Source organism: Crinia signifera, chromosome 1 (assembly GCF_055691185.1).
Source record: "Crinia signifera chromosome 1, ASM5569118v1, whole genome shotgun sequence".
Classification (NCBI taxonomy): Eukaryota; Metazoa; Chordata; class Amphibia; order Anura; family Myobatrachidae; genus Crinia; species Crinia signifera.
This window is the reverse complement of record NC_139217.1, coordinates 206795988-206819446: the sequence shown is the minus strand read 5'-3', so window position 1 is coordinate 206819446 and position 23459 is coordinate 206795988. Positions and strand designations below refer to the sequence as shown.

The 23459-nt window shown below is 45.8% G+C and overlaps 1 long non-coding RNA gene across 1 annotated transcript in view; it reads left to right on the top strand.

Moving 5' to 3' along the window:
• LOC146068042 (uncharacterized) overlaps positions 1-23459 on the top strand; it is a 44578-nt gene that overhangs the window by 5647 nt on the left and 15472 nt on the right. The window contains exon 2 of the long non-coding RNA XR_014472951.1: positions 18651-18714. This is a non-coding gene — a long non-coding RNA (uncharacterized LOC146068042). The remainder of the gene's footprint in view (positions 1-18650; positions 18715-23459) is intronic.

The following is a 23459-nucleotide window of genomic DNA, read 5'->3' as shown; positions in this document are numbered from 1 at the left end:
CTCCATTCTAAACTGATGTGTGCAGCACGGCTTCCTGGCCGTGCGGGATTTTGCTGTCCGTCAGGAGCCGGAGTGTGTGAAATAGCCCTATAACATCAAATTATTGTTTAGATACGCTGTGAGTGGGTTTTACGAATAAGAAGCCAACTTCAGCCTCGTCAAATTCCAGCTCTAGTTTTCTTTTTACTTTACTCCTTGCTCGCGAATGTTTGTGCAACCCCGCCCGCTGCACTCAAGTTCATGAAGAGGAAAAAAGCAGCGCCTCTCCCATTGGTTGCCTGCGGGCCCTGCCCCGATGACGGACAGCTCGGGCAGAGCATGTTGTGGGCAGATGTTTATATACAAAGGGAGCAGCGCGGAAGTCAGCGGCGCCAGGTACGTAGTGAGTGTTGGCTGGAGGGAGGGGTCACTGCTCTGGTGGGTGAGCACAGGTAGCGGGTTCCGGCATAACGCCGCAGTTATAGGGACATTGCGTGTATGACGCTAGGCAGGGACTCCATGCTGTCTCTGGGTTTTAAAATGGTGGGGACGTTGCCTGTAGCAACCAATTAGCGTCTACCTCTCATTTGATAGAATGCAATTCGTAAATGCTAGCCAGAAGAGGATTGGTTGCTGTGGGCGATTTCCTTTTTTTTATTTTTTTATAAATTTTTATTTGCATTTTTAAAAGATTATGACAAACATGTTAGGCCTTCCAATCTTGGCCTTTCAAACAAAGACATTACATAATATTCAACACTAGGACATTGACATATACAAACAGTTTTACAACACCTATACACCTAAACAAACTACACATATTATTGACAGGGTGGATCGTTTTTATATCTTATCTTCCATTTAATTCTCAGAATTTCTTTTAATATCTAGATAGATACCTAAATAGATAAATAAATGTAAGAGTATATGCAACAACAAGGGAGTTTCTATCCCCAATCCTCTTCTATATACCCTGAATTTGGAGATTCACATCTAGTGTTCTCCTCCGAGAGGCTTCCCAGTCTGACCATAATTTTATTTTTCTATCCCCATAACTTTTCCCTAAAGTTTCCATCGTATAGCTATATTCAATCTTATATATTACTTTCTGAAAGGATGGTACTTGTTCCTGTTTCCATAATTGGGCAATAGTAGCAACTATTGCGGAGATTATTTGATTCAAGAGGTATTTCCTCGAGGCGTTTAAGTTTGATGGTAAAATATGTAATAATATCAGATGTGGTGTTAATTGTACCGCAGTGCTCAAACTTTCAGAAAGCAATTTTTTCTCCCTCGGCCAGCAGGGGACACTGCAGAGTCATGACGTATGGGAATAGAGTTGGTGCTGTGGAGTCGGCACTTTAAGATGCTTTTGAAGTGGCTGGCTCCTCCCCCCTCTATCCCCACCAAGCCCCAGTCTTAGTAAAAGTGCCCGATGGAGTCGGTCACTGCGTGTGAGTCTCCTTAGGGAGACTCAATTTTTTTCTTATAATTTTTCTTTTAAACTTTTAATTTTTACTGAGGACAGGCATCTGCCTGCTACGTGGGACCTGGAGGGGTCCGGTCGACACTGCACGCAGTGTTTCCTCCGGTACCCAGGCCACCAGAGCCACCGCTCTGGGGATCCGTAGCGGCTGCACGCAGCTTAGCAGGACGGGTCCAGGGCTTATCCCCCGTACTCCAGGAGCTGCCTACGGGTAAGCGGCGCTGAGCGCCATTAGCAGGGGGCCGGCTGATAGTGAGCGCGTCAGCCGCGACGGAGACGGAGACAGCCGCAGCGTACAGTGCTCGCGGCGGTCTCCATTACTGCTAACTATAAAATTGGCGCCATTGATTCAGCGCGGGAAGGACACGCCAGAAGGGAGGAGGAGTTTACTCTCCTTCTCTCCGGCGGCGCCATTGTTACCAGCAGCAAGTCTCCTGCACGCTGTGCATTGTGACCGGCAGCACCTGGCTTTCCAGCATCTGCGACTGTCAGCGCTCTCCCTGACGATCACAGGGACACTGTGAGTCTTAGGGGGTGAATTTGGGGCGCCATTATATATATATTGGCAGCCTTTATTGGGAGAGTTGTGGCTCCTCTCTTCCTATCGAAGCACAAGCCTCAGCTATCCTTCAGCTGTCCTGTATTTGCTATTTCTGTGTGAGTGTGTGTTACTTGTTATACACTGTTTGTCATGGCTGACAGGACCACTTCTTCTAAAGCAGCCCAAAAGGTTTACACCTGTAAGACTTGTAAAGGTCAATACACTCAGCATGTTAAGGGAGTATCCCTCTGTGAGTCATGCTATGCCTCTAAGCAGGGAAACAGTGTAAGCCAGTCACCTTTACCTCAGTCCCCCTTACAGTCCCCAGAGGCTTTGCAGGCTATTCTGGCTAACCTCACAGCCGAGCTAGCGGCATCAAAAAGGGACAGGGAGGTTTTTCAGTCCCAATTGACTCAAATCTCCTCCACAGTGGATTCCCTGCAGCAGTCGGTGACTGCCTCAGTACAGGTTAGGCCATCCTCTCCAGGAACTGGGAAAAGGAAGGCTACTTCAGTGGTTTTTGTCACAGATGATGATAACCAACCGGACCCTGACTACATAGACGAACCTTACCAGTATGTACCTACTGATGATATAGATGATCAGGATGCTCAGGGCATTGAGGGTCTCATAAGAGAGATCAGATCTACTCTTAATATTGCTGACTCGCCTATACCGCCTCAGGTATCTATTTTTGGCAGGGTTCAGAAACAGCCAATAACTTTTCCAGACTCTGAGGAATTAGATAACCCCTTAGTAAAAGTCTGGAAGACACCTGATAAGAAGTTTCAGATGTCGAAAAGATTTCATTCCTTATACCCATTTTCGGCTGAGTCGAGAGCTAAATGGGAGACTCCCCCCACTCCAGACGCCTCATTGTCACGTTTATCAAAGAAAACCACCCTCCCCATTCCGGGAGCGGTATCGCTTAAAGAAGCACCAGACAAACGTCTTGATAGTGCTCTCAAAAATATTTACACTACCGCAGGTGTTATATTACGTCCAGCTCTCGCCTCCTCATGGGTAGCCAGAGCAATGGAGACATGGGCCGCTGATTTGATTAGGGGCCTGGAACAGGATACTCCCAAGGAGGAATTACTATCCTTGGCAGAATGTATCAGGGACGCTTCTACCTATGTTGGGGAAGCAGCCTCTGATGTTTCCACATTAGCAGCAAAAGTTTCAGCTTCTGCCGTCCTGGCTAGACGCACTGTGTGGCTACGCTCTTGGCAGGCCGAACCGGAAATTAAAAAAGCGGTGGAAGCCCTCCCCTTCTCAGGAGATATGCTTTCGGACCACAATTGGACAAGCTCATTTCCCAGGCCACGGGGGGGAAGTCGACCTTTTTGCCCTCTTCAGCTCCTGCACCCAAGAGGCAATTTGTAAGTCCTTCCTTTCGGTCCTTTCGGGGTAATGCTGGCTTCAGGGGGAGAGCCAGAGGAGGTTTCTCTTCCTTCAGAGGCCGCCGAGGCAGAGGGGCCAGAGCCCCCCAGACCACTGCAAATCTCTCTCTCAACCCAAAGACCACAGACAAGCCAGTGGCATGACGGCCTACCGGCTCACTTTAGGGATCCCAAGGTGGGCGCCAGATTGTTACTGTTCGCGGAGGAATGGAGGTCTCATTGCACCGACGCGTGGGTTCTCCAGATTATCTCTCAGGGGTACAAACTGGAATTTGCCACACAACCTCCAAACAGGTTCTTCCCAATAGGCCTACCTCCATCGGTAGAGGCAGGTTTGAGCCTAGTTGGGGCCATACAAACCCTGCTCGAGGCGGGAGTAGTTATCCCGGTGCCTGCCCATCAGCAGTGCACGGGATACTATTCAAGCATTTTCGTGGTCCCAAAACCAGACAGATCTGTCCGACCCATTTTAAATCTGAAACCCCTGAACGAATTTGTTATTTACCACAGATTCAAGATGGAATCAATTCGGTCAGTTATTGCATCCCTGGAGAAGGGAGAATTTCTCCTCTCTCTAGATATAAAGGATGCGTACCTGCACGTCCCAATCTGGGAACCTCATCAGCGATTCTTGAGATTCGCACTACAGGATCGCCATTTCCAGTTCCGAGGACTACCCTTCGGACTTTCTTCCGCTCCTTGGGTTTTTACAAAAATAATGGCATGTATGACCAAGGCTCTTCGTCTGCAGGGGATAACTATTATCCCCTACTTAGACGACCTCCTCCTCAAAGCTCCAACTCGGGAAAAGCTGATGGCAGATGCCATGACAACTTGCAAGTTTTTAGTGAAAAATGGGTGGGTTGTGAACTTCAAAAAATCACAACTCAACCCATCACAACGCCTACAATTTCTGGGTCTCATATTGGACACAGTAGAGGAAAGGATCTTTCTTCCACCAGACAAGATCATAGCCCTACAAGCAAAGGTCAGACAGGTACTGCATCAGAAAAGACTCTCAGCACATCTGTGCACTCAACTCTTGGGTTTGATGGTAGCTGCGTTCGAGGCGGTCCCTTACGGTCGCTTCCATTCTCGAACTTTCCAAGAGAATCTACTATCACAATGGTCGGGCTCACACCTTCAAATTCACAAGCGCATCATCTTGTTTCAGAAGGCCCGCTCTTCCCTGCTTTGGTGGCTTCACACCCCAAACCTGCTTCAAGGACGCAGTTTCAGCCCTTGCACATGGACAGTGGTCACAACAGACGCCAGTCTCAAGGGCTGGGGAGCAGTCGCCCTAGGCCACAGGTTCCAAGGACGCTGGTCGCTGCAGGAGGCAAAGCTTCCAATCAATATCTTAGAACTACGAGCAATCAGACTAACTCTACTACAGGCTCACAGCCTGCTTCAAGGTCTACAGATCAGGATACAATCAGACAACGTGACCGCAGTCGCATATATAAACCGACAAGGGGGCACCAGAAGCAGGGCAGCCATGCGAGAGGTTCGTCCCATATTAGAATGGGCAGAAGCCCACTCCAGGGCTTTTTCAGCAATATTTATTCCGGGAGTAGAGAATTGGCAGGCGGACTATCTAAGCCGCCAAACGTTCCTCCCAGGGGAGTGGTCCCTTCACCCGGAGGTCTTCCATCAACTGACGCTTCGGTGGGGGACCCCCGACATAGACCTGATGGCCTCCAGATTGAATCATTGGGTCCCTCTCTACTGTGCCAGGTCCCTGGATCCAGGAGCGGTGGCAGTCGACGCCTTGTCAATACCATGGCACTACCAACTGGTATACATTTTTCCACCCTTCCCGTTACATCCAAGAGTTCTGAAGAAACTGAAAAGGGAAACAACAACAGCCATCTTAATTGCCCCGAACTGGCCGAGGAGGGCATGGTACTCGGATCTAAGACTAATGTCAATAGACAACCCGTGGTTCCTGCCTCAAAGAGAAGACTTACTTCTCCAAGGACCGTTCACCTTCCAAAACTTACGGCTTCTGCATTTAACGGCATGGTTGTTGAGGCCGAATTGCTGAAACGCAGAGGTATCCCATCCAGGGTTATTCCAACAATGCTCCATGCTAGGAAGAGTGTGACTTCGGCACATTACCACAGGATTTGGAAGTCCTACATTTCCTGGTGCGAAAGGCTTGGCTATCCTAAGGCGGTGTTTAGCCTACCCAGGTTACTAGAATTTCTCCAGGAAGGACTGGACAAAGGTCTTCGTTTAGCCTCTCTGAAAGTGCAACTAGCAGCGCTATCTGTTTTCTTTCACCGCAGGGTAGCGGTCATTCCAGAGATACAAACGTTCTTAAAGGGGGTGTTGAGGCTTCAACCTCCCTTCAGATCACCCACTGAGCCCTGGGACTTATCAGTGGTTTTGCGATACTTGCAATCAGACCTTTTTGAACCGTTAGACTCGGTACATCTAAAATATGTCACCTGGAAGACTGTTACGCTAGTTGCATTAGCTTCAGCGCGTCGTGTTTCGGAACTAGGGGCCTTATCATGTCGGGCTCCTTTCCTACAGTTCTTTACTGACAGGGCAGAATTAAGGACTAATAGTTCCTTTCTCCCTAAGGTGGTTTCTTCTTTTCACCTTAACCAGCCGATTATCATTCCAGCTTTCACTGAAGACTCTGCTTCCCTAGATGCTGTAAGGGCATTGCGAATATACTTGGAGAAAACGTCAGCTTTGCGGAAGACTGATAGTCTTTTTATTCTCTATTGTCATGAACGCAGGGGATGGCCTGCGTCCAAAAGAACGTTGGCTCGTTGGATGTGCATCACCATTAAAGAGGCCTACAGACATGCAGACAGGAATGTCCCTTCAACAATTACGGCTCATTCAACAAGATCGGTTAGCACATCATGGGCCCTGGCAAGAGGGGTTTCCCTCTCTCAGGTGTGCAGAGCTGCGACTTGGGCAAGTGCGAACACCTTTGCCCGGTTCTATAAATTCGACGCCTTTGCCAAGGCTGAAACATCCTTTGGCAGGGCTGTTCTGGGGGAATCTCAGCGCTCTCCCACCCGGGAGTAGTGCTTTGGTATTCTTCCCATACGTCATGACTCTGCAGTGTCCCCTGCTGGCCGAGGGAGAAATAAGGAATTTGGTACTCACCGATAATTCCCTTTCTCCAAGGCAGCAGGGGACACTGCACGCCCTCCCAGCGCTGTGTTCTGACCAGGTTATATAGGTTACTACATGTTCCTACAGGTTGGTCCTTCCTCAGGGGGACTCAGTTACTATGAGTATATCATTCATGTTGTTATTATGTTGGATGATTCTGTTATCTATACCTTACTTACTAACTCAGATCGTTCATCTGATTAAATTTTACATGTTGTATGTTGTATATCCTCCTCCTTCTAGTTCTTCTTGACTTGTTTCTCTTCCTCTCTCGGTCACAGTTTTACTAAGACTGGGGCTTGGTGGGGATAGAGGGGGGAGGAGCCAGCCACTTCAAAAGCATCTTAAAGTGCCGACTCCACAGCACCAACTCTATTCCCATACGTCATGACTCTGCAGTGTCCCCTGCTGCCTTGGAGAAAGGGAATTATCGGTGAGTACCAAATTCCTTATTTAATATCTAACCAAAAACTTTCTAGTTTCACACAAGACCAGAAGATGTGTTTTATATCCGCTCTTTCCCCACACCTCCAGCACCCATCTGGCTGGTCCGGGGAGAAACTATTTATCTTGGCTGGAGTGTAATAAGTTTGATAGAAGATTTTAAAGTACCTTTCAATATGCATTTTAGAATTGGACATATGATTGACTGTATTGAATAATTGTGTCCACTGCGAATTGTCCCATTCAAAATTCAGGTCCTTTTCCCACTTCTGCTGCCATCTAGTTTTCCTATTATATTCTCTATTTTCTTGTGATAGGATTTTATACCAAAAGGTGATTCCACCCCTCTTCTTCACCCCATAAATTTGATGTATATACTCTATAGGGAGAGCTGTTAATTCCTTTGAGGTAAAAATATCGGATTGTAGGCAATGCCTGATCTGCAGATATTTATAAAAATCGGAGTTTGGGACTCCGAATTTATTCTTAATCTGGTCAAATGACATTAGCTGTCCATTATCAAACAGATCTGATAGTGTTTTTATGGACAGCTTTCCCCATAACTCCAGATTAAGATCTGGTATTAATTTTGTTAAAGCTCCCAAAGGTAGGTGACCCATCGGGGAACCCAGGGTGTCTATCGTGTCTAAAAATTTATACCAATTGTGAAGTATAGTTCTCATACCCTTCGATAGCTCCTTGCATTGATTTCCAACTGAGGGCGGGAGCCATATTAAGTAGTCAAAGAGGATTGATGGCCTATTATCTAATTCTGGGTCTGATCTTTAGTCCCTTCCCATAGGGCCACAGACTGCCTTAATTTGATCCAGTAATGTAGCCGCTTGGTACATCTCTAGGTTCGGAAGACCTAGGCCACCTCTATCCTTAGGGAGCATCAAATATTTTTTTAGCTATTTTAGCACGTTTATTCCTCCAGATGTATTTATTAAATATGCTATTAAACCTAGAAATCCAGTATTTGGGGAGAGCTTTTGGTATGGCACGGAATAGATATAATACCTTAGGGAGTAGGAACATTTTTAACATGGCAATTCTACCCAATACTGATACTTCTATGTTCATCCAGTTATTAATTTTTGTATTCAATTGATGAAGAAGGGGGGTATAGTTAAAATCTATCAGGTTCTTTTCTTTGGATACTAGATGGACACCCAAATACTGCAATGAATTCTCTTTCCATCTGAATTTATATCTTTCTTTTAGGACATCCCGGTCTTTAGGCTCAAGATTTAATGGAAGAATTTCGGATTTATTTGTATTCAGTTTATAATATGATACTCTCGAGAATTCTTTAATGATATTCATAAGTGGGATCAAAGTATGTTTAGGGTTTGTAAGGAAGAGAAGCACATCATCTGCGTATAGTAATATTTTATGTTGACTTTTATTTATTATCGGTCCCGTGAGTTCTGATGATTGCCTAATTGTTTCAGCAAGTGGTTTGATCGCCAGTACATAAATTACCGGAGAGAGCGGGCAACCTTGTCTTGTCCCGTTTGTGATCTTAAATTTCTGTGAAAGGAAGCCGTTGCAATATACTCGTGCTGATGGCGCAGAGTACAGCGAGAGTATAGCTCTCAGAAAGCTCCCTTCAAATCCAAACTTTTCCAGGGTTTTCCCCAAAAATGTCCAGTTTAAGCGATCAAAAGCTTTTTCACCATCTAGTGACAGAACCACCATCTGAAACTCTTTCTTAGATGCGTATTCCATAATCTGAATTGCTCTATATATATTACGTGTGCCTTGTCTGTCCCTTACAAACCCTGCCTGTTCTATCTTTATTAAGTCTCTTAAAATTGGGGTGAGCCTATTAACAATCACCTTGGCAAGAATTTTAATATCGCTATTAAGTAATGCTATTGGTCGATAATTAGTGGGGACTGTGGGGTATTTTCCCTCTTTCGCTATCATGACTATCCTTGCTTCCAGCATATCTTCGGGGAAATTGCCCATTTTATTTGTTTCATGGAAAACTTGGAGTAGGGTGGGCGCTATTTCCTTCTGATATACTAAGAAAAAATTATTAATAAATCCGTCAGGCCCAGGTGTTTTATTTAGTTTAAGGGTTTTAATTGCCTCCATTACCTCCCCCAGATTCCAAGGGGCATCAAGTTTTTCTTTCTGTTGCAGGGATAATTTCGGTAGGTCTATTTTCTCGAGAAAGATGTCTATTTCTTGAGGGGTCGGTTGAAATGTCTCTCTATCTTCACCCAAATTATACAGCTTTCCCAGGTAATCTGCAAATATATTAGACATTTCCGCTGGGTTAATTATTTTCTCCCCTTATTGAATAGCGCTGTTATTGAGCTTTTGAGCCTTGTCCCTTTAATTTTCCTCGCCATAAATTTATTGGCTTCATTGGCCTCTCCATAGAATTTTTGTTTAAATTTATCCATTTGCCGATTAATTTGCTTAATGTTTAGTAATTCTAGATCTTCTCTTAGTTTGAGGAGATCCTTTAGTATTTGATCATTATCTGGTTGTACTTGATGGATTCTTTCAAGTTCTTTAATTTGTTCCTCAAAATCTATCAGGGCTTGTCTTTCCTGTTTTTTTAATCTGGCAGTGATCTGGATAATTTTCCCCCTAATTACTGCTTTTAAAGCGCACCATATATTGGTCGCATTAGTTTGTTGAGGATTATTAAAGAGGAAATATTCTTCCAAGGCTTCTTTTATTACATTTTTGGTATCTTGTGAGGAAAAAATATAATTTGGACATCGCCAACTTCTAGGGGTTTGTTGCTATAGGATTAGGAGGGGTGCATGGTCAGAGAGCGTTCTTGGCTGGATATCTGCTCTTTTTATGTTTTGAAGAGTGATTCTATCTGTAAAGACAAAATCTATTCTTGAATAAGATTTGTGAACACATGAAAAGAACGTATAGTCCCTGACAGTTGGGTAAAGTACCCTCCAGATGTCATACATTCCAGCTCTGTGTGTGATCTCATTAAATGTATCCACCGCTCTTTTATATTTGTCACCTGATTTTAAGTTTTTCTGCTCTGATTTATCCATTTTAAGATCTCTTACTAAGTTAAAGTCTCCTAATACAAACAAAGCTCCCTCTGCTATTGAATTAAACTTTTGCCAAAAGGTTCTCAGAAAACCAACCTGTGCAGTATTTGGTGCATACAACGACGCAATTGTGACTTTTTTTATTATTAATGCTCCCCTTTAGTATTAGATATCTTCCTTCTTTGTCAGTTACTGCTAGCTCTATTTCCATTTTAATCTCTTTTTTAATCAAGATAGCAACTCCCGCCTTTTTCCTTAGTGCACTTGAAAAATAGGCTTCAGTATATTTACCATTACACAAGTTGGGTTGCTGTGCCCTTGAAAAGTGTGTTTCTTGAAGTGCTGCGATCCCAACATCTTGATCTTTTAAGTACTTCAAGATTCTCCTTTTTTGTGGTGAGTTTAAGCCTTTTACATTCAAGGACATCAGTTTTATCAAACTACCCATGTTGTTGCATAGTTCCTATCTCTGAAATTAGTTTCCCTCCTGTCAATACAAACATTACATAAAAAACATACATTTCCCATCACCCGACACAATAAGGTGCTATCTCTCGCACCATAGAACTCCCCTCTTAAGAAGAGTTGCATGAACATTATTAGGGGGTAGCAACCATGTTTTCCCCCTCTCCTAAGTCCAAGTCTGCTCTGGTCCTAAAAAAAACCTGCTCCTTTCTAAATTAAACCAGTCTCCTCCCAACCTTCCCCATTAGAGCGGAGAGAAGTCAGGGCGATGACGGGTGATGAAGGGGGGGGGGGGGGGGGGGCGGGCGAACAGGGGCGAGGGGTGTAGGGAAGGAGGAAAGAGGGAGGGAAAAGATAAAAAAAAGGGGGACGAAGCAGATATGTGCTTTTTTCTGCTGGGCTCAATATTTCTTCTACCATACTGTTTCTAATTCTTATTTTTAAGCTCGGCAATCGTGTTTATCCATATATGATCCAAATAGCTTATTTTAGAGTATCTTTTCATGATACGTAGCTTAAGTGTTTTGATCCTACCAGGATCTCTTTTTAAATGTGAGAATCTTTGTGCCTTTTAGTGAGTTTTACCTATTTTATCTAACCCAACCGATGGGTTGTACAAAGAGAAAAAAGAAGGGATATTATCCACACTCTAAAAAAAAAAAAATCTTTCTAAGAGGTGCTTATCTATATATTTCCATACAAGGAAATACCTCTAAGTGAAAAGCCTGTACCTTATTAGGTGAAGTATAGATTAAATCGTGAAAGGTGAATATTATCCTAATTATACTAAGATCCCAGGATATAGCTTATCTGTATCATCAGCTACATATATGAGCGCCGTATAGATGTGAGAATCATTATGAGCCTTAAAAAAAAAAAAAGGAAGAGAACAGAGAGTCTGGCATGCTCTACTTTACACGATCCAATTCTTAGGCCCTATATGGGTCCTTACCAAGGACCAGATGCTGTCCACTTATGCCATGGTACTGAGCATAAGTTTGCAAATTTTTACCTCTACCCATCTTTGACTTATACATGTTAATCATTTCAAAAGGGAAAAAGGTCACTTCTAAAAAAAAAAAAAAAAAACCAAGATAAACTGCTTTGCCTACTATATTATGCGAGGTCTAGATCTTTAGCCCTATTTGTATCTCTCTTGAGGACCAAATATTGTCCGCTTAAATAATATTGAGCATAAGATTACGGATTTTAGATCTACTCATCACTAGGCTATATACATTAACCCTTCGCAGGTGCAGCAGTTACTTGTAGTAAAAAAAAAAACCAAGGGTGCTTCACAACCATCCCGCCCCCCCCCCCCCCCCCCCCCCCCCAATGTCCAGTCCTGAAATGAGGAACGGATAAGCAGAACTTTGTACCAAGACAGGCTGTCGTTCTCTTTCTTCTAAGTAGCAGTTACAAGTTACAGTAGTCCATTCTTGTTGCAGCGAGCTTAGTTTTTCTCCACCTCTGTTCGCTGCTTGCAGGTTCCATTGATTTATACCCTCTCTTGCTTCTTCCTCTGTTCTCCAGACTTTCACCGTTCCTTCGTGTGACACTATTAGCTTCACAGGGAAGCCCCATTTATTTGGAGGTCACCCAGTGCCTCTACCATTCTAGCCTCATTTCTAGATGCCAAAAGAATTTGTTCTTTTATATGGTAATAGTGCAGTCTCAGAATTACGTCCCGCGGTAGCTCAGCTTGCACTGTTTTTGGTTTATGTAACCTGCGTATCCTATCAATGATGAAAAGTTCTCTTGGAGCATCTGGGAGAATATTGTGAAAAAGATCTGAGGCGTATTTGTTTAATTGGGCATCTAGAATCTTTTCAGGGATCCCCCTGATTTTAATATTATTCCTCCTAGCACGATCTTCAGCATTAATCAGTTTCTCTCTGAGAAAAAGCACTTCTCCTTGTAGGGTTTCATGTGCTGTTTTTAACTCATTATGTGCTTCAACTGTTATATCCAATTTTCTCTCTAATTGGTCAGTCCTTTCTCCCAATGCTGCAACCTCTTTTGTTACTTCTTGGAACTGGGTTTTAAACTCCCCTGCCAGGTCAGATTTTAATTCTGACATCAATTGAAGCATCTTACGCAGAGTAATAGGATCATCTAAGCTATCTTCTTCTGTGGCCACCGACAGATTTGAGCTGTTTTGAGCAGCATTTCTCTGTATATTTGGTGAGATGGAGGTTCTATCTTTAGTTTTATTTGTCGGGGTTTGTACATTTTTAAAAATACTTGCTGGTGGATTCACCGCCATTTTTGTTTTTTTTTGTCGGCATTGGGAGAGGCGTTTCCCAGTAGGGATGTATAGGCAGGAGTTTTTAAGTATAGACAGTATTACAGTATCTCTTATCTGGATCACAGGTGATGAGTCCTACAGGGGGCAAGCAGGAGAGGGAGCTTTTAGCATTTTAAGACTTTTGGAGTGGGGTGAAACAGCACAACATTTTTATTCTAGCATTGTGTATTTATCAGAGGGTATCCAGCCATCTTTCCCCTGTAACCAGTTGAATGCATAGTTGGGGAGGGGTGACGCAGAACACTGTAGGTGCCATACATAATCATATTATGGGGCTTGATAGCATGTCCGTACATAACACCTGGTTTTAAGGTAGCAGGATATATGCAGTCTCTTATATATTCCAAAGGAGAGTCTCACCTCTTTCCTCGGATCTCACTGTAGGCTCCCTCAGTACAGCCAACCTTAATCCATGCTCCCCTGTCTGGGTTCAGCTGTTCCAGCCTGTACTGCACTCACGTGCTTTGGTGTTCAGCGTCTCCTTTCTGTGCTGTGGCGGGTGGGCGTTCGTGTCCAAGCACTCTGCTGCTTCCAGGTTTGTGCTGCCAATATCTCCTCCGCGCCGCTGGACAGCTCTGTGCCTTTCTCCGGATGCTCCTCGCTTCCCCGTCAGCACAGCAGCTCAGGGCGGCAACGGGCGGCAGCGTTAAATGGTCCGCTTCCCAGAGCTCCGCTCGCCTCCTCCCTTCCAGCACCAGGCGTCCTGCGTCCCACACCCTCTCCACGTTGTGACGTCTCAGTCACGACCTACAGTAAGTCATAATGCATTACAATGCGTGGGCTATTTCCGAAGTCTTTTGTTGAAAGGTTGTTGCATCTCTGCTCATTAAGGGGTGTGTAATGTATATGTCATCGCTGTCTCTTATTTGGACAGGGGGACAACTGGGTAAACCGATTATAACTAGGGCTGGACATCGGCACATCCCTCATAGATGGTTGCCATCATTGGCTTTTAAAGCAAGTACCATTGATGGTTATAAAATATTCTACCACCCACCATCGATGGCTCCTTCTATTGATTTGCCGCGCATGCGCAGAGCAACGGGACTGGCCAGGATGTGCGTGCAGGCACAGAAGAAATGTTTTAACTATCCATCCAGTTTAAGGTTCTTCCGCGCATGTGCGCACCTCCCGGCAGGGCGGTCCGCTCGCAGCGATGCTGCTGAATGCTGTGCACCCAGTGCGCATGCACTCCCCAACCTTACCATCGCAAGCCATCCATCGATGGTATAAAACTATTCAACCCTCCACTATTGATGCCCAAAACATTGAGCACTAGGTCCCAACCGTCGATGTTTTTGGAACATCGAAAGTCGATAACCATCCCTTATAATGTAGCACACACGTATACTGCAGCACAGTGTGGAGAGTGTGTCAGTCATTCACCCCAATCCCTGCGCCAGTGGCACTTATGCTCTTTGGGGGGGAAGTCAGTTGATGCAGTACTGATTTGCCCTGGCTGAACTGCAGTGGGATCTCGCCCAAGTATTTGCTACCCCATAAGGGTAGGAGGCGTTTTGGGGTAAAACGGGGAAGTATCGTCTGGGAAGAGGGGGCGAGTTGGGCTGGCATTGCTAGGGTACAAATGCCGCTTCACTAGAACTGCACTTTATCGGACGATTGAATGACCCCCTATGGGGGTCTATGTACTTTGGAGGGAGATAAAGTCCCACCCAGTCAGCTCCTGTCATGTTACAGGCTGAAAAATGAGAGGATCAGTTTGGCTGGTACTTTATCTCTCACCAAGGCTCATGAAATAAACCTCATTATCTTCACTTCATCTCTCCCCAAAGCTAAGCACATGACCCCTCTTTTCCCGGTCAATATAAACAATGATACCCTATTGTTCTATTCTTTTGGTAGAAGACCTATCTCTGTTTATCTTGCTGTTCCTCTCTGTTTCCTGATGTTACCGCCCCCCCTTCCCTGATAGGCTGCTATGTGGACTGTGTGCACTGATTCCTGATGTTACCGCCCCCCCTTCCCTGATAGGCTGCTATGTGGACTGTGTGCTCTGATTCCTGATGTTACCGCCCCCCTCCTTCCCTGATAGGCTGCTATGTGGACTGTGAGCTCTGATTCCTGATGTTACCGCCCCCCTTCCCTGATAGGCTGCTATGTGGACTGTGCGTTCTGATTCCTGTATATCTGCTTTCTGCGGCTGGGTGATGCCGCCTTGATATGACGTTAGCCGGTAACTGTTTCAGTTTTTTTTTATTTTATATCCTTTTTATAGTAACTTTATAATGATCTGAGAAGGTTCCACCCTGCTACCGTCACTCATTACAGCCCATCATCACTGATGGTTGGAGGATCATGGGGCGCAGTAGCCCAGTGTTCAGGTCAGATCTCACTCCAAGCCGTGGTATAGATTGCGTGGCTGCAGCCCCAGTTCATCCAGACCATGATATTATAGTTAGAGGTAGGGATGGACATCTGAAGCCCCCCATCAAATGATGGCTTGTATTCTACCAGTGAAACTTTCAATGCGATGGTAACTAACCATCACATCAAAAATATTCAATGGTGAAAATAAGTTATGACTAGCGCATGCGCAAAAGTCTGAGCTGATATAAAGTTCTGTGACCTCACTGTCTCCTCTGAATCCTCCTGATGGTGTGTCTGTGGTGTGTTCTGTGTGTGAGTGACTGCTCTTGCTGTAGGGTGAAGTCTGTGCTCTGATTGGTTCTCGGAGTCAGTGTGGGCCCTGTTGCCTATCAGCAATCCTGCAGAGGTGCTGGTCACGGCTGTGGGGGGGACCCCACGCCGATTTTTATTTTTTTAATAGGTAAAAGGGTGACAGCTATAATTATGCCCTAACCCAGCCATTATGATAATTTTGGTCACATGTGACGTGTCAATAGCCCAAATCGAGACAGTGTGTACGGTGGTACAATCTTTTTCTTGCGACTGTTTGGACGGGAGTACATCAGACGTCGCAAGTAAAATTGTACAGGTGTGTACGCGCATGTTGGCTGTTGTTTGTGGTCCGACGGGAGTACGGTCGGCCGAACGGTTGCCAGAAATAGGGATTGTATAGATGTGTACCCAGCTTAAGCCGGCTCCTGACTGAAGCAGAGAGTCAGCGACCAAGGAACCTAGGAAGTTTCCCTGAACAGACACCGCTATTGGGAATTAGAAAAAACAAGCCACTATTGGAACACCATCAAATGATTAGCATTCGATGGCGACAAACATTGAAAGGGCACCATTAAATGCCAAAAACACTACCATTGGAAGAAAAACATTGATGTTTCTGAAATATAGACCATCGATGTCCATCCCTAATTAGAGGTCTATCCAGGGATGACTTATTCAATCTTCCGGTCATTACAGTAGATGTATAAACTTATATATAACATTTTTTTATTATCATTTAGATGGCACCACAGGATTGGCAGCGCCCAATTACAGAGTACATAACTATTCAAAGCTTCAAGACCATATATAGCTAATACAGGGTCAGGATGCCAGTGTTCAGTATACCAATGCCAGCATCCCAACTGCCCTCACAATACCATTGCCAGGACTTCAAATTCATTAGGATCCCCCTCTGTAAGAATGCGGGGCTATCTAGTGGCCAGCTGAGGAAGGGGAGTGGGTGGTTAGGTTTAGGTATTAGTGGGGGAGAAGGGGACTTAAGGTTAGGCTTACGTGGTGGGTTGCAGGGGTTAGGCACTAGAAGTTAGGGTCCGGAGGGGGAGGCACTAGCAGTGAGAGTCCAGGGGGTGGGGGTTGGATACTAGAAGGGAGGGTTTGGGGGGTAGGGGAGAAGATTAGGGTGCCTTCCGAGCCCTTGTTGGCATTTCCACTATAGCGCTGTAGGGGTTTCTATAATGACTGCCGGAATACTAAACGCCGTTCTGGTGTAGGTATCCCATGTAATGCCATTGGCGGGAGAATGGATAGAAGAGCACATGAGGAGAGAGGGCCCTGCTTGTGAGAGCGTGCGGCTCATACATACAGGGCGATATAACTCTGCAATGTGACTGGATACTTAGTGCATGCGACACCCCAGGCAGGGAGGAGGAACTGCAGTGGTTTTGAAAGACTCAAGGTGCTAAAATGAACACTAGATGACATTGAAAGTAATTTGCAATTTGGGCCCGATTCCGCCTTGTGCTGAGAAATCATACCAAATCGCATGTGTATGACCAGAGTCGGAGGTCAGACCTGCAGAACATAAGATAAAATGGAATCTGACCTGTCAGGGGCTCATGGCGGGTGCGTTCTAGCACCGGTGACGTATAGTGTCCGAGTGCCTCCATACGTATGTGCCAGCAGGTCTGACCTCCGAGCAGGAGATTTGAAAGAAGAAAAAAAAAACATTGAAAAGAATGGGGGCTGCTGATTGGCTGAGAGAGCTAATCAGTGCTCGCCCATTCTTATGAACTGTTTTCTTTCTTTTCTTTTTTTATTCTCCTGCCCCCACTGCTATACATGTGATAAATCAATGTAAAAAATGTCACATCAAGTTCCAAAATTGCATGTGAGCCTCCTGGGGAGCTGCCAGGTGGACCACGGGGGTATTGGATGCATCTTCTCCCCTCGGAGAAGTAGCACAGGAGGTTATTTTGGTTGGTTATTTTGGTTAATTCTTTCTTAGATGGACAAAACCATGTGCACTGCAGGTGGGGCAGATGTAACATGTGCAGAGAGAATTAGATTTGGGTGGGGTTTTACTTCAAAGTGAGATCTATATTGCAGTGTAAAAATAAAGCAGTCCGTATTTTCCCTGCACAGAAACAAAATAACTCACCCAAATCTAACTCTCTCTGCACATGTTGCATCTGCCCCACCTGCAGTGCACATGGTTTTGTCCATCTAAGAAGGAATTTGTCAGAAAGAATGAACGGGAATAACCCCCACAGTGTGTGGGAGCCTATCACCCTACTTAATACTTACTATAATTAACTGTAATGGGACCTCTCATCCCCAATGGCATAGCCTCCACTGTTGGTATTTGGAAGTGATAGCAATTACCCGGGTGCCTTCTGGAGGATCATGTAGTCACTGGCGCATACACAGGCAGCGGCACTACATGGGATTTTTCGAAGTGCTTTTAATATCCCGACGTTTCGGGGTGTGAAAACCCAGTTTTCAAGGTGTACATAAACCGTTTATGTACAACATGAAAACGGGTTTTCACACCCCGAAACATCGGGATATTAAAAGCACTCTGAAAAATCCTATGGAGTGCCGCTGAGGTCATGGGTTCCATTTCCACCATGGCCCTAACTCTCCTCTTCTTCTTATTCCAATGTCGCTCGGGGATGGGAGGACTCTTCTTTTCGCTGATTTGGGGGTTTGGGGTTCTGACTCCGCCATTTTTCTATCCTGTCCGTAGACGCCAAAACTGAACTTGTAATATTTTGAACTCGTTTTAACGCTTTGATACCTTTCTTTCTTCCTTGCAGGTAAGTATCCTTTTCTTTACAGGTTCGGATTGAAGAGGACACGGGAACTTCCAATCAGTTATAAGATTTAAACAATTTATTACAGAAAGAGCAAATATAGCTATTCACAAACAAATATCAAATTCATAAATCACAAGAACAACTGCAACTCAGATTTTATTGATCTGGAACAACAGCCGGTGACTCTAATTCAATTGTTTCACTCCTGCAGGGCCCTAAAACAAATCATTAGGCAACCCTACCTGCTGTTTCTAAAACCAATAAAGTGGTTATTAACTTTCACAAAATAATTACATCGCAGTTTACAATGACAACTCCTGCAATACTTTCAAGTTATTATTGCGCAATAATATGAATACTATATAAGTGCACTAGTCTCTATCTATAATGCTGGAAGGATTAACGTTTTTTTTTTTATTTTATTTTAGAACTCCACAGTCATTCAAGTACATAGGGGCTTTAGAAGTTACAAGTCTCCACGACGTGCTTGAAGTAAGTTCTTTGAATCCTTTTAAATGCCAGGTGATAACCAAATATTTGTAATCTCACAGTGTAGTTGGTAATGACAAAGTAGCTTGGAAAGATTTAACAATTGTATCCAATGAGGTAATTCTTCTTACATAAAGTCTGCTGCTCTGCTGAATATTTAATAGGTACTATGACAGGGTTGCACGGGCATACATTCCACAACCTAATTTGCTGCACGGTGTGAAACGAATAGGCATAAAGAAGTATCCCTTTAAGATGCGCTGTGCTGCCTGAATGTGTAACAATTAGTCTCTTTTATGCAGTCGAATACTTATATGCTATAACTACTGCGTTCCTGAGGTAACCTCCACTGAAAGGTCTAATGCTGACAGTTCTTTAGCTACTGAACTGTAATGTCTGCAACACTGTACCGCATACTAAGTACTTGCTCTCAGCTGTACTGTCTTAAAATTGATATATAGAGGCAGAAAGGTAAGAAGTGTCTGAATGCAGCAATGCTTCTTCACTCTATTCCTGTCAGCTGGTTTCCTAAGGGTTAACTCTGGCTGATAAGGGATACACTGCGCTTATTTGTCTCACTCAGACTGCTGGTGTTATAGTGGATAACTCCCTCTATAGTGCTGAGCTATTACACTGCTCCTTTTCTCCTGTACTGAGCATTTTCTACATTGCCTGTCACTCAGTTCTCATAGTCCTCCCTTGACTTTATTATGGGCAGTTAGGGGCGGACCTGGCTTCAATATGGTGGGGCTGGGTAACACTCACCACACCCCATCTTCTCCTGCTGAGGCTGGTCAGCGTCTCCACAGAGTCCGCCTGGTCTCCGCCTCTGTGCCGCCTTCTGGATGATGCGGCCTCCTCCGTCCTCCCCTCGGATGACGCGGCCGCCTGCAAGACGCGGCTCCCTCCTTCTGACAGGGCCGTCCTATCTCTCACCTCTCCTCCGCCTCCTCGATGACGCGCCGGACCGGATCTCGCAGCGGGGATCTCCTCAGATGCCGCCCGGCGATGACGCGGCTGACTCCGGAACTCTCTGACGGCTTCTTCAGTTCAACTCCGCCGGAGGTCTCTCCTGCTGCCGCCGATCACTCCCTGAAGGTCCCGGACACGCTGGTCAGTCTCTCAGCCATTCCCAGCACAGCTCTCTATCGCTTATCCGGCTGCGTAGCTCTGCAGTGTTCCCTTATTCTCCTCAGGTAACTCACTCCTATTTATAGTTATCTGGCACGCGATCCTCTGCCTTCCCGCTCCCAGCGCGTGCAGGGAAACTTTATTAAGCAGGGTTATGTTCAGATCAGTCCTCGAGGCTCTCTGGAAAGGTCAATTGATTTGGCCTTATATTCTTGCACTCTCCGGGTGGCACAGTCCAATCCCTTTAGGGGGAATTGTGGTGTACAAATAACATTGCTTTTCATAAAAGTCTATCTTGCCTTCTGTGAAGGCATCTATGGATATATATATATATACAGGTGTCCATCAAACATGCAACGTCCCCTATGGGGTTAATCTATCTATCACAGTGCAAGCAGTGGGTTCATGTTAACAACATATAATATCATAACTATAGGATATTACATTTCTTCCCGGCTGGAATATTGCATGTCCCCATGCAACAAGTTATGCTGACTGATAACTCCAATGGACTTAAAATATAGTCTTCTCCACTTCCCAATAGAGTATCTGTATCCCAATAAAGTGCTTTCCGTTTGTTCTTTTCTTCAGGACCTCGACCGCTCCGGGACCACCCAGCCTCAGGGGGTCACACCTTTTGGTGGACCAGCGCAATGCCCCGCACCGGTCACCGGTTTTCCACGGGAAGTCCACTTATTTTTTTTTTCGGAAAGTACACAATTGTGTCTATCTAAACACGATAACGTAGGGGCAATACTCCTCGAGTGCTTCGTAATGGTCTTTCCATGGGACAGGTGGAAGCCTCCCTTTCGTCTCGTTCTGGCGGGGCTACTTGTTCCAGTTCTGAACTCGGGGTAAGCTCTTGTCTTGACGAAAGGCGGTTATTTTGTCTCTTTACTTTGATACTTGGACCACAGACAAGCATGAGGATCTCCATGGGGTCGGGTATAACAGCATTTGTAGGAGACTCGTCCCTTTCTGACTCGAGTACTTCTTCGGCTGACTCAGGCGTGGCTGTAGCTAAGCACGGTTTCAACTGTTCTCGGGCGACAGTGATGATGGGACCCGCTGGTCCCCTTTTGAATTTGATAACTGTGAAACTCGTCCGTCGGTACGCTGACAACCGTGTAAGGTTGAGTCTCCCATCGAAAGTCCAATTTGCTCTCCCTACGATTTTTTCTCCTCCACACTTGTTCTCCAATGTGTAGCGGGATCTCGCACCTCCCAGCGTCGTAGTTCCTTTTTTGTCGTTGCTGTGTGCTGTCTAGTCGTTTGCCCACAACTTCTCTGACGGATTCCATTCGACGTTGGTGTCGACCGACCCAGTCACTGGTGGGTCTTTTAGTCTCTGTGAACTCAGGATACAGTTCCAAATCTTTTGGTAATTGGCCATGGCGGCCAAACATAAGGAAAAAGGGAGTGTATCCGGTGGAGCAATGGCTGGTGTTGTTATATATATACGCAAGGTTGGACACTAGGCTTGGCCACCGGCTCCGTTGTTCCTTGGACAGTGCCCGGAGCATTCCAATGATAGTTTGGTTGGCCCGCTCACACAGGCCGTTCGACTGTGGGTGGTACGCGGTGGTGCGTATTTTCTTACAACCGTATAAGGTACACAAGTCGTGAAATAAAGCAGCCTCAAAGGCGGGTCCACGGTCAGTAAGGATTCTATCGAGGGTCCCGTACGGCTGTAGGAAGTGTTTGAGGAATAATTGAGCTGTTGTCTTGGCAGTAGCGTCTCGAACTGGGACCACCACTAGGAATTTGGTGAAGTGGTCCGTTATGGTCAATGCGTGTTTGATTCCGCTGGTGCTAGCTTCCAACTTGACATGGTCTAGGGCCACCAATTCTAGTGGTCATTGTGTCTCGATTGGACATAGCGGATCCCTTTGTCCTGGATCCGGGCGCCTTTTCAAAGTGCAGGGTGCACAGTCTCTGCACCATTTGTCAATGTCCTCCTTCATGCCAACCCAAAAGAACCGGCTTCGTAAAGTTGCCTCGGTTTTACAGGTTCCGAAATGCCCCGACTGGTTATGGTATGCTTGCAAGATGGACTGACTTTGATGTCGGGGTATTACAATTTGCGTGACCTTTTCATGCGTACCGGGGTCACATCGGGTTCGGACCAGTAAATCCTTGTTCAGTTGCAATCTATCTCGCTGCCGTAGGAGTTTGAGTAGTTCAGGCGGTGTGTGTGCACGTTGCTCTTTGGACAATTTTCGTCCCGCTTTAAGAATTTCAATCAGTTCTCGTATGATTGGGTCTTCCATTTGCACCCTTTTCCAATCGAAGACAGGGCCTGATTCCACCATCTCGGTGCCGGCTACTGTGACCAGACTGGAATGTCCTGCCTTCCTACGACTGCTCGCAGGCATAGGGGCGAATGTGGGTATCTCAATTCTCTCTTCCTTGTCCTCGGCTTCCGGGATTGTCGTATTAGGCAGACGGGATAATGCATCCGCATTGGTGTTCAGTTTCCCGCTGCGATAGGTGATGGTGTACCGAAAATTCGCCAGTCGAGCCATCCAACGCTGTTCCAAAGCTCCCAAGTGTGCGGTCTCTAGATGTGCTAGCAGGTTGTTATCGGTCACAATGGTAAAAGAGGCGGCCGTCAAGTAACTCCGGAATTTCTCCGTGACCGCCCAAATCAATGCCAACAGTTCGAGTTTGAACGCGCTATAGTTTTCAGGATTCCTCTCTGTTTTTTTCAGGCCCCTGCTAGCGTAAGCTATGACCTTTTCCTGTCCATTCTGCACTTGGGCGAGCACGGCACCTAACCCGGCGTTACTAGCATCTGTGTACACACGGAACGGCTGTTCATAATCGGGATACGCCAGGAGAGGGGCACTAACTAGAGCTGTTTTTAACTCTTCAAATGCCTGCTGGGGTGATTCGGACCACTCGACTGGCGCGTTTCCTCTTCTCTCTGCACCGGACCAGCCTCGGAGCAACACATGTAAAGGGGCGGCAATCTTGGCAAAGTGGCGGATGAACCTTCTGTAGTAGCCTACAAAGCCAAAAAAGCTCCTGACGTCTCTGACGGTCTTTGGCGTGGGCCATTCTGTGACTGCTCTTATCTTCTCTGGGTCGGGGTGAACCCCCTTTGCGCTGACGATATGTCCTAAGTACTGCACTTCAGGTTTCATCAAGTGGCATTTGGCGGGATTTAGTTTCAGGCCACTCTTAATCAATTGGGCAAACACTTCCCCGAGATGTTCCAAGTGCTTCTCGTAGGTGCCGGAAAAGATGATAATATCGTCTAAGTACAGAAGGATCATCTCAAAGTTTCTGTGGCCCAAGCAGTGCTCCATCAGTCTCTGAAATGTCGCCGGGGCGTTACATAGTCCGAAGGGCATCCGGGTAAATTCGAACAGTCCCATGGGCGTCGAATCGGTCAGTGGCCCGTCTCCCTCTCCCGGCCGTGGTCGTCCAGGGTGCTCGGCCTCTGCCCGAAGCTCCGGCGTTGTTTCCCTTACTTTTGAGTAACAACTGTTCTTGTCGGAGGTCCTTCAATTCTCTCCCCATCTCTGCCAAACTTTTGGGAATCATTTCCAGCTTCTCTGCCAGAGGCCCGGACATCTCTTGTCCTGACTGTACTTGCTGGGTGACAGCTCTTT